The 9145-nt window shown below is 48.1% G+C and overlaps 1 non-coding gene across 1 annotated transcript; it reads left to right on the top strand.

Annotated features, from left to right (window-relative positions):
• Positions 1–2: 2 nt before the first annotated feature.
• Positions 3–74, top strand: TRNAE-UUC (transfer RNA glutamic acid (anticodon UUC)). The gene has a single exon. It is a non-coding gene; the product is annotated as a tRNA-Glu (tRNA).
• Positions 75–9145: the final 9071 nt, after the last annotated feature.

Below are 9145 nucleotides of genomic sequence, written 5' to 3'. Positions count from 1 at the left end.
AATCCGGCGTGGTCTAGTGGCTAGGATATCTGGCTTTCACCCAGAAGGCCCGGGTTCGATTCCCGGCGTCGGAACAAATTTTTTTTTTTTCCCCTGCATTTAATATGAAATTGTTTATTAGATTTATCTTGCGTGTAGCCTAACACACAATCGTTGCCCAATCATACAATACTTTTTTACACGGCGACTGCGTTCACGAAGTGGGCGGGCGGGCCCTCCTCACAGCAAGTCTCTCGCCGACTTCTGCTGACAGTGCGTGTCCGCAGCGATCTAGCCCCCTACCTTCTCGTGACACGCGCGTGTCATCAAATTAGTACGTTCCTTATTTGCCTTTTCTTTTCTAGCTATGGTCGGTTGCATCGTACGGATTCGATTGTCCCATAACAATAAAGAATTGGCTGTGACCAAAGGCACGTCGGGGGGGCCCGGTACATTTTTAATGCGAGAGCGTATTATATGGCTCACCAGCAACGAAGCCTGCCGGCAGCATTGGCCACAAAAAAATGGTACCAAAACCTGATGTCGTCACCATGGTCTCGCATGCCATCAGCAGTAGACAATAAGAAAGTATGATAGGTGACCACGGCAATGAAGCAAATCTAGCCATGTTTAACGCTATAATCTCATCCGGTGAAGCTAGAGCAGTGCTTCGTCGCTGTACGCAGTTGTTGTCTACAGAAATGTCTCGCTTTTCGATTGGTCGAAATGGTCGTGACGTCACAGTGCGCGAATTTCAAACGGAGCCAATTGTACTTTGGCTAGTAACCATGCAACCAATTAAAGGGATGGTATAGTGATGCTCCAAGTAAGTGGGACTGAGTTTAGTTAATTAACCAATTAGCCTAATTAACCTTTCTAGTACGACCAGATAAATAAATAAATTGGTCGTGTTGGAGAATCGAACCAGGGTCTCCGGAGTGCGAGACGAGCACGCTAACCACTCCGCCATGCCAGCTCGATGGTTTGGGATGAATAAAGGCGCGTCTAGTGAATACGGTGTCTTCGTTCGTTCCAATCTTCCTCCCTTCCCTTACGGCGAGGTTCAGGTGTCCACCAGTGATTGAAGAACTCGCTACCATCTAAATCTACCAGTGAAAACTATGCTTTCAGTTGCTATGCTAATTGTTTGATTAATAGTCCTACACTGCTCAAATATTCGAGGGACTATGTATTGTGCTCCTGCAGCCCTGATTGGACGAGAGAGCTCTGCCATCCGTAGTGCTGCAAACACCTTGTGAGACGAAGTATAGGAGGTATTCACATGACGTCATCCGCAAGGGGCGCTAGCGGCCGGCGCCAACGTTACTAGAACCAACTCGCGGCATTCGCCATGTTGGTGGTCGCGCGCGCGTCCGCCGCAGCCAACCGTAGCGTTTAAATAGCTGGTGATGTGTGAAATGTGAGTATTTCGCGTCTCGCCGCAGATAATTTCTGTCCGACCCGTAGCACCGCATGACTGAGTAAATATTCCGTGAACTGCGCGGAGCAGAAAAGAGCGGGCACGCTTAAAAGCTTCCAGTTTGTGAAAAGGTCGATCCGTAGGAAAGTGGAGGCGCCGGCGCGGTGTGCGACGTACAAGACTGCTGCCGCGCGTTGAATTCACCGGTATCGAGGCCCACCTTGTGCACGGCTTAAGTTTGCTGGCAGGCCAAGGACTTAAAGCATACAAACCTATGAGAGGGTGCAATTACTTGGCCAGCGGGGTGCCCAAGAGGCGTGCTGAGGGTGCCGACGGCCGAAGTGCCGTTTTTAGAGATGTAATTCGAAGAGTCTGTTCGCTTAGCTGTAGCTTAACTTCTCATCTCTAGCTGCTGAAAGTGACGTGTTACTACTGAACCTAGCGGAATGACTCCACACTGCGTTGCTGCGAAAGGGCTAGACATCTTGTGCATTCGAAGCAGCGCTACGTAGCAACAATCAAAACTGCACGCTAAGTCTACCGTTCGTGCTGCGAGCGCAGGACAGTATTTGTTTGACCGCTCTGTCATGTAAATAATGCGGCTATGACGCTTTTCTTTCTGCTCAAAACACCGCCTGTGAAGCTTCAGCAGTTCGCGGACTACAGCCGCTGGGAATATGAGTTACTGCGGCGCCAGTTTCAGAATTTCGGCAATTAATCGTGCTGTTTATCCACGATATGCCCTGCATGACTAGCTGAAAGTTATCAACTCATGTTAAAAGCTGCAAGACATGTACATTCTTCCGCGCGTGCAGTGCACCCAGCCAGTTTTGCTGCCGAGTTGAGATATCACGGCACAGAAGAATTCTGCTGCAAACTTCATGCACAATAAGTGTTCCACAAATATAAGTGGTTGCTGACGCCTTTAACAACGAGTAAATATGTTACGGATCACTAACAGTTCAGGCCGGGTACCTCAAGGCGTACCGCGACACTGCGCGAGCCGGCGTGAAACGACCGCAAACATGGCGCGTTTGCCGCGACGATGCTCGCGCCGTCTGGTAGAGCGGCCTCAGTGAATACCTCCTATAGTCATGAAAAGTAAAAATATAGCAATACAGAGAGAGTGGTCGAAGAGAGCCTGACAAAGGGCAAGACTGCACAGGGTTCTAGAAGCAGTAAAAAATAGCTAAAAAAACAAAAAAAAACAAAAGCGCAGGGAGAAACCACTCACGTGTTGACTTCTCAAAGGCCTGCCGCGAAAAAAGAAAACGTCGATAAGGACAAGCAGCCTCAGACAACACCGAAGGCACGGAGTGCGGAAAAACATGTGTGAGCACAGCGGAGCAAGGCAGCAAAGGCACGCGCACCAAGCAATGCGCAATGACGATGGAGAAGCGGAAGACGAAAACAGGCCGGTAAAAGACAGGAGTCAAGCAGTTTTGTTGCTTGCCCAACCAGGAAGGGCAGGGAAGGGAGTTGAGGTGAGAAAAAAAAAAGAAGCTTCAAACAAACGAACAAAAACAGCAACTGGGGAGAGGAAGAAAAAAAAAGCGCTAGGAAACACGGCGAGGAGACCCAAAGAGCAAAATAGATAGAGGGTCTTGGGAGACCCGCCGCTAACCGCCCACATGTAAGCTCCCTAGACAGGGATAAAGCCCCTCAATGTTCATTAAAGGGGCTGCGAAACACTGTTTGGGGGATAGCGGCTATACTTCAGGTGGCTTCTTTATGTCACACAGATGCTGATTTAAAAAGAATTACAGGAATCGATGCACTGGAACGGGAGTTATTCAATGAAGAAATTTCAAAATACAAGCAAACAAAACGCTGCCCTCAACTCGATTTTGGCGGGGCTTCCCCCTCCTATTTTGCTCTCCCAATGACGGCACCTGGCGCAACCAATCAAAACAGCCAGCCAGAACACGTCGCGGAAGTTTGCACTCCATGGTTGCCTGCTCTCTGTAACTCGTTCTTGCTGAGACTGGCAGCGTCGTTTCCAAGCCAGAGCCCCTGGTGGTGGTGTATTTTTATTTTACTTGCTTTGCAGGGCTTTTATCTAAGACGAACAAGTTGTTTTTGTTGATCTAATATAAAACACCGACCGGTGGCAAAATGTGTCTCTATTTATTTACACAATTTGCAGTATATTTACTGTTTGTCCGATCATCAAGCTCGCGCCAGGTGACGTCATATCCGCTGCTAAAACCCGCCACTGTGTGGGGACACCATCAGAGCCATGAATTTGTTTTTGGGAGGATATTAAAATATTAAAAAACGGAATATACGCGGCATTACCGACGCTAATAGCACCATTGTAGCTCACTGCATGCAATCAAGAGGCAAAACAGTCAACTAAGATTGTGTTTCGGGGCCCCTTTAAGAGGCTTTATCCCTGTCTAGAACCCCTCAATGAAAAGCTAGCAGACGCACCCAACGCTCGCCCTTCGGCGCGTAGTTGACCGCACGCCTGAATGAATTTTGTGTTGCGTTTTTATGCGAAGCATATTACTAGAGCTACACTACAGCCCGTCGAGCGCGGCGGTGGAGCTACCATTGACCTTTAGTGTGACCACGTGACACCACGTGACAACATGACGTCACAGCAGAGGAGAGATGGGCTGCCGGCTCGCGCGGTCGGCCGCGGCGGTGGAGGCTCCACATCAGAGGCGCTGCAGCTGACCACGTGACGCTACAGCAGCGGTATAAAGCTGAGCTTGCCTCGCTCTCCGGACACTTACGAGGCGGCCAGGTGTTGGGATGCCGCCTAGAAGCAGGGCTGATTTGAACGAGAAGCGAAAGCTTCAGCGTGCCACAGAGACCGAAGAAGAGCGGGATGAACGTCTGGCTAAGCGGCGTGCTCAATATGCGGCTCGGCGACAACGTTCTACAACAACTGAAGAACAAAGCGAGGAACTTTACCAAGCCTAGCCATCAATATGCTTCGCATCTGACTAGGCTTAACCTTAGCTAAGCCTCAGCCATTTTCTGCCTTGGCTTCGGTTGAAATGAGGTCATGGCATGGGAGATTAAAAAAGTAGCTACTCCAATAACTAATCCGGCCCACATTGCACAGCTTTATCGAATCTTTTTGAACAGCGATCGCTTGATTGGGTGGAAGTGGCGCCCTCGAGCGAGCACCTTCGGAGTGCTGTTTTTTCGAATGGCGCCTTTTCCGCAATATCACTCAATATGCGGCTCGGCGACAACGTTCTACAACAACTGAAGAACAAAGCGAGGAACTTTACCAAGCCTAGCCATCAATATGCTTCGCATCTGACTAGGCTTAACCTTAGCTAAGCCTCAGCCATTTTCTGCCTTGGCTTCGGTTGAAATGAGGTCATGGCATGGGAGATTAAAAAAGTAGCTACTCCAATAACTAATCCGGCCCACATTGCACAGCTTTATCGAAGTTTTTTGAACAGCGATCGCTTGATTGGGTGGAAGTGGCGCCCTCGAGCGAGCACCTTCGGAGTGCTGTTTTTTCGAATGGCGCCTTTTCCGCAATATCATTTGAACCTTAACAAGAGGAAGTGGAACGGAATGCGCTATGGGCGTGAATATTTAGCATTTACTTTTGTTAGGGACAGACGTGCGGTCTGGGCTTTATATGAACCAGTAACATATTCTACTTTCAAGGGAGCGTTCACACGTGTAATCGCGGTTGCACTTTTCAGGGCGTAGTTGCCCTCTTGTCTTAATTTTAATTTTTCTAGTGCTAGGAAGCTTGGCAATTGTTTCGAAGTGACTATGCCCCGCGTACGTCACAGCTAACGTTTAAAGGATCCGACTGCCTGCAGTCACTTGTGTTTGCGTGTAGATTGGCGGATACAATGCCCTAGTTGCCCATTCTTACGTGGTTTAAAAAATTTTGATACGGGATGAATTGTCTTAGTTGACTGATGTCAACCACAGAAGTCTTTATAACCACTGCTACGCCCGAAGATGCAGTACTGCGTGACTTATCACTTTAAAGCTGCTTGTATAGGTGATTGACATCTTGTGTCAGCACAAGCAATAATGACTGATAAGTGGAAACGGGCTTCCGTAGTGTAGTCCCCATTCAAAACGCGTAGCAGCCTGGTCTATCGCAGTAAATAGGGTAAGATTCGGTGCGGCACAACATTATCAGCAAAGATGTGAGGCGCGTAAAAAAAGCGTTAAATGTCATAAGTAATTTAAAAAGCCCGCACAACAGTTAACTGTTAACACGGCAGCATGCGGTACGCAAGGCCATATCAGCTTTAACAAAGTAAAAACGCTGAAAATGGTCTGAGTGGTTGCGCGCACCTTTGGGTTAGTGATTCCTTACTCCACCTAACCACGTTACAAAAGTTCCAACCAGCCCATTTTTTACGTGTATTCGGCGGCCGCGACGATGGCCGTGACCAAGTTTGCAACTATGTTTAATGGACGTCCTCGCTTGCATGCTCAGATATTAAGCACACACTACGGCGTGTTCAGGAGATAGCAGAGTAACGGCCGACTGATCATAACAACCCAAGCAGAAGAAATACGTTCAGCAGTGCGCGCAACGTCATAGCTAGACCTGCACCGCGAGCAGCATGAAGAGCGGGGCTTGAAACATTGGGGACCACCGTTTTAGCCTCGAGTTCGTAAGCGAAGATGTCCAATTGCAATAAATACGTCCAGCAATGCGCGCAACATCACGGCCAGTCCTATACAGCTTGCGAGCAGAGTGAACGACGGGGCTCAAACAACATGAAGCGCAACTTTCGAGACGAGCACGTGAACGAGTCCATCAACAACCAAACGGATACGCCAGGCAATGCCCACAACATTAACGCTTGAACAGCAGACAGTAGAGCGATCGGCGTGGCTGAGACAACACGATACGCGGTTTTCGTAGCCCGCGAGCGAACGAGTCCAACTTCAACCACGCCGAACGTCATTTGCTGCGGAGAAAGACTGCAGTCTCTCGCGCTTCACGCCAAATCTTCCGGAAAAAAAACTGATGAGTAGTGAAAAACGGTCACCTCACAAAGGCGCAGATCCGGAAGAGTACCGCAGTCTGCCCGGCCTGTACTGTGCATCCAATCCAAGTGCCGCGTTGTTTTCCCGATGGAATAACGAGAAGTACTTTGCCGTTGTCTCTTTAGCTGCCGGAACCATAAGCACAACACAAGCTCGACGTCGTCGTAACACGTAAACGCCGCCAACGCTGGCGAAACCTTTCCCGCCAAAACTCCGTCGCACATAAACAAAATGAAGCATCCACTGGGAATGGCGCCGGCTTCTGCAGCAAAGCGAAAAAGCGCGCGTAAACACGTGACCATGGCGCTTCGACCAATGAGAGCGTCAGCTCTCCCGGGGAGGATGGGGGGGGGGGGGGGGGGGGAGTGCGGAAGCGGCAAAGTTAAAAGCGTGTCAGGTTACTTTTGGTACACATTCAGGAGCTTTTAGAGAGGCGTTAGACAGGGAGGGTCAAAACATAAGGGCGCGGAATTCAAAGGTACAAATACGCCTTGGATAGGAAAATATGAGTAGGTTCAGGATTGGTGTTGGCTATGCTGAAGTGGTAAGAGGGGAAATACGTATACTTAGGGCAGGTAGTGACCGCAGATCCGGATCACGATAGTGAAATAACTAGAATAAGAATGGGGTGGAACGATATGGCAGTTTACCATTATCCCTCAAGACTAAAGGATATAAAGTATAGAACAGCTGTATCTTACCGGTACTCACCTATGGGGCAGAAACGTGGAGGCTAACGGAAAGGGTTCAGCTTAAGTTAAGGACAACGCATCGAGCTCTGGAAATAAAATGATTGGTGTAATGCGAAGATACAGGAAGAGGGCAGAGTGGGTCAAGGAATAAACGAGGACTAATGACATCCTAGTGCAAATAAAAAAAAATTGGGCTTTGGCAGGGCATGTAATGTGAAGGAAAGGTAACCGGTGGTGGTTAAGGGTATCAGAATGGATTCCAAGAGAGGGCAAGCGTAGCAGGGGGTGGCAGAAAGTTAGGTGGGCGGATGAGATTAAGAAGTTTGTGGGTTGCCGGAAGAGGCCTTTGCCCGGCAGAGGGCGTAGTCAGGCTGATGATGATAGTGTTGATGGTGATGATTATGATGTTTTTTTTGTGATAGTGACTGTGGTAGTTTTTGAATGATAAAGGGTGTTACTAAATAATGATGAGGTGAGTTAATGGCGATGGCAATGATAAAGGCCTTTTGGCTGAAGGCCTTGACCCCAAAGTACAAGCTGTCCATCAACATAACCATAAAGTCCTTTACCTTAAAGGCACTTAGGGTGAAGGCCATAAAGGTAACTGCCATCACGGTAAATGCCTTATGGTAAAGGCCTTCACCGTGGCCTTTATCTTTACCATTGTAAAGGCCTTTAGGGTGAAGGCTGATATCTTCAGGATTAATACCTTTATGCTAAAGGCCTTTAGGTAAAAGGATTTTAGGGTTAAGGAATTTAGTGTAAAGGCCTTTAGGTCAAATGATACTTTCACGTTCACAGCACGCAAGGGCTTTAAGTTCCCACCGTAACTTTTTCCTGGGCACGTGCGACCGATCCGGACATCCCTTGGGAATAAAGAATGGTATACGGCCGAAGGTACGTTGGGCAGACCTGGTACGTACATTCTTTTCCCCCGAGTACGCAGAACAGACTTGTCTTACATATCTCACAGAATTTTCTAGTATATTAGGTATCATGGATTCGACGGCGTTTCCGTCCACTTCGGTCGTAACGGGGCAAATTTAAGTTGATATGATTGCTTTAAATAAGAGAGGATGGCGCGGTGGCATATCTTAATTCATCCATTGCTTTACTCATGTTGCATAAAGAATCCACGAACGTGCAGTTGCGACCTAGTGAACTGTAATCTATTCTAGTGTCACAAATGGCTCCACACAGGCGGCCCGTTTTCTCACGGATGCCACGAGATGGCGTCACTGCAACCTTTTCGACTTCCTTCCTCCATGTTTTCGGCTGCTGTGGCGCGACGGTCTACGGTTTATTTATTTATTTGAGAAATTTGTAGCACAACTCAGCAGACACAGGGCAACACACGCACAAAAATAGAAATCGGTCAACAGGTCGCGGATATTATACTTGGACAAACGAGGAGTGCAAGAAATGCAGCCATCTGCATACAACAATGCAACAGTTTCAAGAACATTGAGTACGAGAACCCTGCGGGGACAGGGCAAAATAATCACATATTTCAAAAAAAGTGCAATTTAGACTTTTTTTTATGAAGGTCGACAAGGAAGATGATTGTTTTAGAAAATGAAGTATGGCAGGGTTAACAGCCGACGGCCGACAATTTTATCCGACATGGGGGTGCTAACTCGAGTTTTAAAAAAATGCGACCGTGCATGTCTGTACGTGTCATTTTGTTCATTGAAAGGCACGCCAAAGGCTAAAACTGCCGTGAGGCTGTTGCAAACTGTTTGGCATCGCACCACGCCACTCATAAAAAGCAGAACGAAGAATAAAGCATGATCCAGCTGCACCTAAGACAGATACAACGAGAATAGGGACGTTGTATTGCTGTTGTTGTGCCCTCGCAAAATGGCGCTGCTGCTGTTGTACCTGGTAACTTTGGCTTTTGGTAACTTTGGCCCGGTTACTTTTAACATGAGCCATATATTAGACTGAGCCGACCAAAAACCTTGCGTCTGGCGCTCTTTGGTCTTAAATGCCCTTGCGCCCTAAAAACCTAGCATCAAATCAAAACTTTGTCCTTTACCTCTTCACTTCTTCCGTTCAG

Source organism: Amblyomma mixtum, chromosome 8, assembly GCF_055824585.1.
Source record: "Amblyomma mixtum isolate Tamu chromosome 8, ASM5582458v1, whole genome shotgun sequence".
NCBI lineage: Eukaryota > Metazoa > Arthropoda > Arachnida > Ixodida > Ixodidae > Amblyomma > Amblyomma mixtum.
Note: the sequence above shows the minus strand (reverse complement) of the source record. Positions and strands in the feature narration are given on the sequence as shown.